Source organism: Arachis duranensis, chromosome 1 (genome assembly GCF_000817695.3).
Source record: "Arachis duranensis cultivar V14167 chromosome 1, aradu.V14167.gnm2.J7QH, whole genome shotgun sequence".
Classification (NCBI taxonomy): Eukaryota; Viridiplantae; Streptophyta; class Magnoliopsida; order Fabales; family Fabaceae; genus Arachis; species Arachis duranensis.
The window spans coordinates 79120381-79128156 of NC_029772.3; positions in this window are offsets into that span (position 1 = coordinate 79120381).

The following is a 7776-nucleotide window of genomic DNA, read 5'->3' on the forward strand; positions in this document are numbered from 1 at the left end:
ATCCTTCACCTGCCCATATGGAGTGTTTGCCTACAGGTGCATGCCATTTGGGCTATGTAATGCACCCGCAACTTTTCAACGCTGCATGCTCTCCATCTTTTCAGATATGATAGAGAAGTTCATTGAAGTTTTCATGGATGACTTCTCAGTATTTGGAGATTCCTTCCCTAATTGCCTAAACCATCTTGCCTTGGTATTGAAAAGATGTCAAGAAACTAATTTAGTATTGAACTGGGAAAAATGTCATTTCATGGTGACAGAGGGAATAGTTCTTGGCCATAAAGTTTCTAATCAAGGCATTGAGGTAGACAGAGCTAAGGTGGAGCTAATTGAAAAGTTACCTCCACCAAGTGATGTCAAGGCGATTAGGAGCTTTTTGGGACATGCTGGCTTTTACAGAAGGTTTATTAAATATTTTTCAAAGATAGCCAAGCCCTTAAGCAATCTCCTAATGTGTGATACACCATTTATTTTTGATGAGAAATTCATGCTAACATTTGAAAACTTGAAAAAGAGGCTATCCTCAGCTCCTATCATCACCCCTCCTGATTGGAATTTATCATTCGAACTGATGTGTGATGCATCTGATTTCGTAGTTGGGGCAGTGTTAGGACAGAGAAAAGAAAGTTTGGTGCATGTGATATACTATGCCAGCAAGGTCCTTAATGATACTCAAAAGAATTATACCACTACGGAAAAGGAGTTGCTGGCAATAGTTTTTGCATTTGATAAATTTAGATCATATCTTATTGGCTCTAAAGTTATTGTTTTCACTGATCACACAGCACTCAAATATCTATTTGCCAAACAAGAGTCAAAACCAAGACAAATCAGATGGATCTTATTGTTGCAGGAGTTCAACATTAAAATTAGAGACAAAAAGGGTGTGGAGAACAAAGTGGCAGACCATCTATCCAGAATCCCTTGTGAGAAGGATGATGCCCATGATACAAGTGTAAATGAATTCTTCCCAGATGAGCAGCTAATGATGGTTCATAAAGCACCATGGTTTGCGGACATTGCTAATTTTAAAGCAGCCGGTGACTTACCCCCTAGAATCAACAAATATCAAAGAAGGAAACTCATCAATGATGCCAAGTATTTCATTTGGGATGAACCCTATCTCTTTAAGAAATGCTCAGATGGAATCCTTAGGAGGTGCATCTCAGAAGAAGAAGGACGAAGGGTCCTGTGGAGTTGCCATAGTGCCAGTTATGGAGGTCACTTTGGATGAGAAAGAATTGCCACAAAGGTGCTGCAATGTGGGTTCTTCTGGCCCACTATCTTTAAAAATGCTAAGGAATTAGTGAGAAGCTGCAATGAATGCCAAAGAGCTGGCAACCTGCCCAAGAGAAATGAGATGCCACAGTAATACATTCTAGAGCTTGAACTGTTTGATGTATGGGGAATCGATTTCATGGGACCATTCCCACCCTCATATTCAAACAAGTTTATCTTGGTGGCAGTAGACTATGTATCTAAGTGGGTGGAGGCAGTAGCGACCCCAACTAATGACAACAAAGTAGTCATAAACTTTCTTCGAAAGAATATCTTCACCAGGTTTGGAGTCCCACGAGCCCTCATCAGTGACGGAGGGAGCCATTTCTGCAATAGACCATTGGAAGCCTGCTCTTGTGATATGGGGTGAAGCATAAGGTTGCCACACCTTATCATCCCCAAACAAGTGGGCAAACAGAGATATCTAACCGAGAGTTGAAAAGGATTCTAGAAAAGACTGTGGGGATATCAAGAAAGGACTGGCGAAGAAGCTAGATGATGCTCTTTGGGCATACAGGACAGCCTTCAAAACACCAATTGGGATGTCCCCATATCAACTGGTGTATGGTAAGGCTTGTCACTTGCCATTAGAGCTAGAGCACAAGGCCTCCTTGGTCCTTAAAACACTGAACCTAGATAGCATTGCTGCTGGTGAAAAAAGGGTCCTGCAGCTTCATGAATTGGAAGAATTTAGATCTCAAGCCTATGAAAATACCAAGATCTATAAGGAAAAAGCAAAAAGGAGACATGATCTCAATTTGGTACCCAGAAGTTTCGAAGAAGGGCAAAATGTACTTCTCTACAACTCTAGACTGAAACTCTTTCCTGGGAAACTCAAATCAAGATGGTCGAGACCCTTCCTAGTCATAAAAGTCTCACCTTATGGACACATAGAAATAATGGAAGAAGGCTCAAAGAGAAGATTCACTGTGAATGGACAAAGACTCAAACACTACTTGGGCAGCATGGGGGAGACCCCCAAACAGAAGTATAACCTCAACTAAGGAAAGAATCGTTGAGCTAGCGACGCTAAAAAAGCGCTTTGTTGGGAGGCAACCCAACCTATGGTAATTCTGTTTTCATAAGTATTTCAATAAAAATTTCAAGTTGGATTCTCTATAGTGTGAGGAGCTAAGTTTGGTGTTACACACCAAAAACAATTCAAGGGTGAATATAGGGCTCTAAGTTTGGTGTTCCACCAAAACTCCAGCTGAAGAGTGCATTGCAACCTTTAGTGATGAAGCATTCCTCTAGCAATTAGAGAACTTACTTGATAGAGGCTTAACCTCTAAAACATAGATTATCTTGTTAAGCTCATAGTTATTTCTTAATAAAAAGCACACAAGGTTCTTACATGCATCCAATTTGTCAAGTAAGTAAAGAACTAAGTTTGGTGTTCACACACCAAGTAAAGTTCTGAAGCTCACAAGCACACATGCATGCTAACCCTTTTCCAAGTGCTTGGAGAACAAGAAACTTTCAATAGTGTTGCAGGAATTCAATCAACCTTAGGGAATGAGCATACCCCATCATCCAAGGAAACAGACAGGGATGCAAATGCTAGGACGAGAATACCAAGGAAGATATCATGAGGTTGTTCCAAACCATCTCAAACTGCAAAACTTTAAGTGAAAAATGATTAAATAGAACCTGCATCTTTTACTTGTTCCTCTTTATTCACATCTTGAGTGTTCACTTTCACCATTCTTACTTGTATGCTTGTCTCTTTAAGTTAATCAAAAAGAAAATGTTATGAAAAGAACAAGAGTGGAGTTATTTTATGAAGTGCATTCTGAATGTTTGTGGTAGGATGATTAGTAAGCTAAGTTGGTTCACTAAGTAAGGAAAAAAAGCAACTATCTATCCTGAGTTCTATGTTTGAGACACATCCTTTGAGACTAACTAAACAATAAGATCCCAATAAGAAAAGAGAAAGAGCAATAAAAGGGAAAAAGAAAGAAACACAATAAGAAACAATGCAAGGCATCAAGGGTTTCAAAATTGAGGCATGTGTCTATGGTGTTTATGTACAAAGGATATACTTGGATGAATAAGCTCTTAGGGGTGCATTATCACTTGGTAACTTGGATTAACTGATCCGGGATTATCAGCTGAAAGTCCACTATCAAGAGTAACCTTTGCTATAAAACACTTAGTAACATAAAGAGGTGCTGGACACCAAGGTCTCAAGAAAGGAAAAATAACAAACCATATGCCTGTGGTGTGTATGTATGAGGGATAGAGACTTGAGGGAGTAAGTCCTTAGGGGTGTCTTAACACCTTGCACCTTAAACCAACTGGTTTGGGAGTGTTGGCTGAAAGCTTATCATAAAGAGTCGCCCTCTTACAAAGCACTTAGCAAAAAAAGGAAAAATAAACTTTGAAAAAGAAGGAAGGATCAATAAGAAAGAAGTCTCAAATGATGCAATCAAGAAAGTGACCAAGGAGTTGATAAAGGCTTGAAACCTAAACGGGAAGAACCTAAGTTGCTACGCATGAAACCCCATAAACCAGGAATGCTACTTCTATTTTATCTTCTTGTTCTTTCATTTCATTCTTATTATGCTTCAGTACTTGCTTAGGGACAAGCAAGCTTTAAGTTTGGTATTGTGATGCCAGGGCATCTAGGCCAATTTCATTGACCTTTTCTTTACTATTTTAGGGTAGTTTCATGCCTTTTCTTAGTGAATAAGGCATGTTTTAGATGAAATTACACTTACACCTTGATTCAAGCAACTTTTGTGAACTTTGCATAATTTCATGAGTATTTTGCTAGAATTGCATGATAAATTGATGATGCATAATCTCATGACTTTGGCTAGAGCTTTGATGCACTTTAATTGCTTGATCTCAGGGTAAAGGAAGCAAGGAAGAACCACGTTAGTATTCATGTTAACCTAGTTAACGTGAACACTAACGTGGAATGGTAAAAAGCTTGCAACGTTAATGAGAAAAGTGATCACCAATAACGCCTGCGAAGCCATCCAAAGCTCACGTTACTTGCCATGTTAACTAAGTTAACGTGGTAGTTAACGTAGAAGAAATAGGGAACTCCAATGTTAAGAGAGAACGTGAACACCAATAACATTTTCCTCCAACGTTAGTGGTAAAAGTGAATACCACTAACGTTGGAGAACCTGGCAATGATCCACGTTAAGAGTCACGTTAACTTAGTTAACGTGAACTCTAACCAGGAAGAGGAAAACAAAAGCCAACATTAGTGACATTCACTTTTGTCACTAACATTGGACCAACTAGCATTGCCTACATTAACTTTCATGTTAAGACCATTAACGTGAAAGTTAACGTGGAGTTGAGATCAAAGAGCCAACGTTAGTGACACTCACTTTTGTCACTAACGTTGGGAGATGGCATCACTACTACGTTAAGAGCCACGTTAACCTAGTTAACGTGAGTTCTAACGTAGAGAATTTGGGCATTTGGAGCGTTAGTGACAAAGGTGAGTGTCACTAACGCTCTCGAAGGTGAAACACACCCACATTAAGAGTCATGTTAGCTATACTAACGTGAACTCTAACGTAGGAACAAAGGGCACTAAGCAACGTTAATGGGAAAAGTGATTCCCATTAACGTTCGCGAAAGGGTATAAGCCAACGTTATTGGGAAAAGTGAGTCCCAATAACGTTGGCCAAAAATTGAAAAGGCAACGTTAGTGGTCACATTAAGACCACTAACGTTGGAGTTAACGTGGGTATATAAGGTTGGAACGTTAGTGGAAAAAGTGAATGCCACTAACGTTCTCGAACCCACAATGGCACTCGACGTTAATCTCACTAAATACCCAAGCCTAATTCATATTTCTCTGCAAGCTGGGCCCACTAAAGATGAGAACTACTCACTATAGATTTACTTTTATGCACTTTTAGTATGGATTCTTCTTTTCTGCCATTTTTCATTTCTAGAGCTATGAACAACTAAACCCCTTTCATTGGGTTAGGGAGCTCTGTTGTAATTTGATGGATCAATTATAGTTTTCATTCTTCTTTTTCTTTCTTTTCTCTTGATCTTACTAGAAAACTTTCGATCTTAATTCAATTGGTTAGTTTTCTTGGAAAAGAAACTCTCCATAATTGGATCTCCTTTGAGCTTTGGAAAAGGGATGAGGAGATCATGCTAGAAATGCTTTCTCATGTTGGACCAAATTGGGGCCTGGGCGGATATAGTGACATGTAATCCTCCTAACACTTTGATTTGGAAATACATGTGGTATAATCAGTGACCACACTTCGTCTCTTCCCATGAGCAATTAAATCAAGGAATTGGGAAATTGTTCAAGCTTAGAGAGATTGGATTGCCAAGGAATTAGGATCCAATAACTTAAGATTGCCAAGGAGATCAATGAATGCATTGATTGAGGAAGAGATGAGAATAAACTTGATCTGGAGAATGCAACATCTCCTAAACCCAATGATTCCCCCATTTCTGATCTTACCCATTCTCTTTACTTTCTGCCATTTAATTTCATGCTCATTACCCCAAATCCGCATTTAAGATTCTGCACTTTAATTTTTTGTTATTTACTTTCCAGTCATTTAAATTTCAGCATCTCAATCTAAATTCTGTTTAGCTCAACTAGCATATTCTTCTAACTAAAGTTGCTTGACCAATCAATCTTTGTGGGATTCGACCTCACTCTATTGTGAGTTTTACTTGACGACAATTCGGTATACTTGCCGAAGGGAAATTTGTTGAGAGACAAGTTTTTATGCATCACGCAACCAACGCCGATACACTTACATCAAGAAGCTTCTGCGTTGTGTTACCCCTAGCATCGAGGAACCCGAAATATTCACATCCACCTCCAACCCAAGTGATGGGAGTTCTGATGAAGGGGATAGTGAAAATTCCGGTCCCGGCCGTCCCTTGCACATTCTTAGTAGCACGGAGGACCGTGCTAAATTCTAAGTGTGGGGAGGTCGTTCGACCGATCTCCATTGGTAACAATCTCTTCCTTTCAATACCCATGGATTTATCTTTTGCATAGTAGTTAGTACATTGCCTGCGTAGTTAGTCTTGCTTGTAAATATTCCTTGCATGGTAGTTAGTCTCTATAGAGTTGCTGGTCGAATAATAACTTCTTGCCCAAGAAATTGTGTTTTGGGGTATGGTGCACAAAATTGGAAATCACAATTCTTCACAACTCGTACCACTGACCAGCAAGTGCACTGGGTCGTTCAAGTAATACCTTACGTGAGTATGGATCGATCCCACGGAGATTGTTGGCTTGAAGCAAGCTATAGTTATCTTGTAACTCTTAGTCAGGATATAATATCAATAATAATTTTTAGTTTTAATTGTAAAAAGTAAAAGAGCATGAAATAAATACTTATTATGCAGTAATGGAGAATATGTTGGAGTTATAGAGATGCTTTGTCTTCTGAATTCCTATAACATAATGCTTCCTCACTTTCAAACATGCAAGGCTCCTTCCATAGCAAGCTTTATGTAGGGAGTCACCGTTGTCAATGGCTACTTCCCATCCTCTCAGTGAAAATGGTCCAAATGCTCTGTCACAGCACGGCTAATCATCTGTCGGTTCTCGATCTGTCGGAATAGGATCCGTTGATCCTTTTGCATCTGTCACTATGCCCAACACTCGCGAGTTTGAAGCTCGTCACAGTCATCCAATCCTTGAATCCTACTCGGAATACCACAGACAAGGTTTAGACTTTCCAGATTCTCAAGGATGCTGCTAATGGATTCTAGCTTATACCACGAAGATTCTGATTAAGGAATCTAAGAGATACTCATTCAGTCTAATGTAGAACAGAGGTGGTTGTCAGGCACACATTCATGGGTTGAGAATGGTGATGAGTGTCACGGATTATCACCTTCTTCATATTGAAGCGCGAATGAACATCTTAGATAGGAACAAGCGTGTTTGAATAGAAAACAGAAATAATTGCAATAATTCATCGAGACGCTGTAGAGCTCCTCACCCACAACAAAAGAGTTTAGAGACTCATGCCATCACAAATTATAAAGTTCAGATCTAAAATGTCATGAGATACAAAATAAGTTTCTAAAAGTTGTTTAAATACTAAACTGGTAACCTAGGTTTACAGAAAATGAGTAAACTAAGATAGATGGTGCAGAAATCCACTTCTGGGGCCAAATTGGTGTGTGTTGGGGCTGAGACTTGAGCTTCTCACGTGCCTAGGCTGTTTCTGGAGTTAAACGCCAGGTTGTAACCTGTTTCTGGCGTTCAACTCCAACTTGCAACCTGTTTCTGGCGCTGAACGCCAGAACGCCAGTTTACGTCATCTATCTTCGCGCTAAGTATGGACTATTATATATTGCTAGAAAGCCCTGGGTGTCTACTTTCCAACCCAATTCAGAGAGAGCCATTTGGACTCATGTAGCTCCAAAATATTCATTCCGAGTGCAGGGAGGTCAGAATCCAACAGCATCAGCAGTCCTTTTTCAGCCTAAATCAGATTTTTGCTCAGCTCCCTCAATTTCAGCCAGAAAATACCT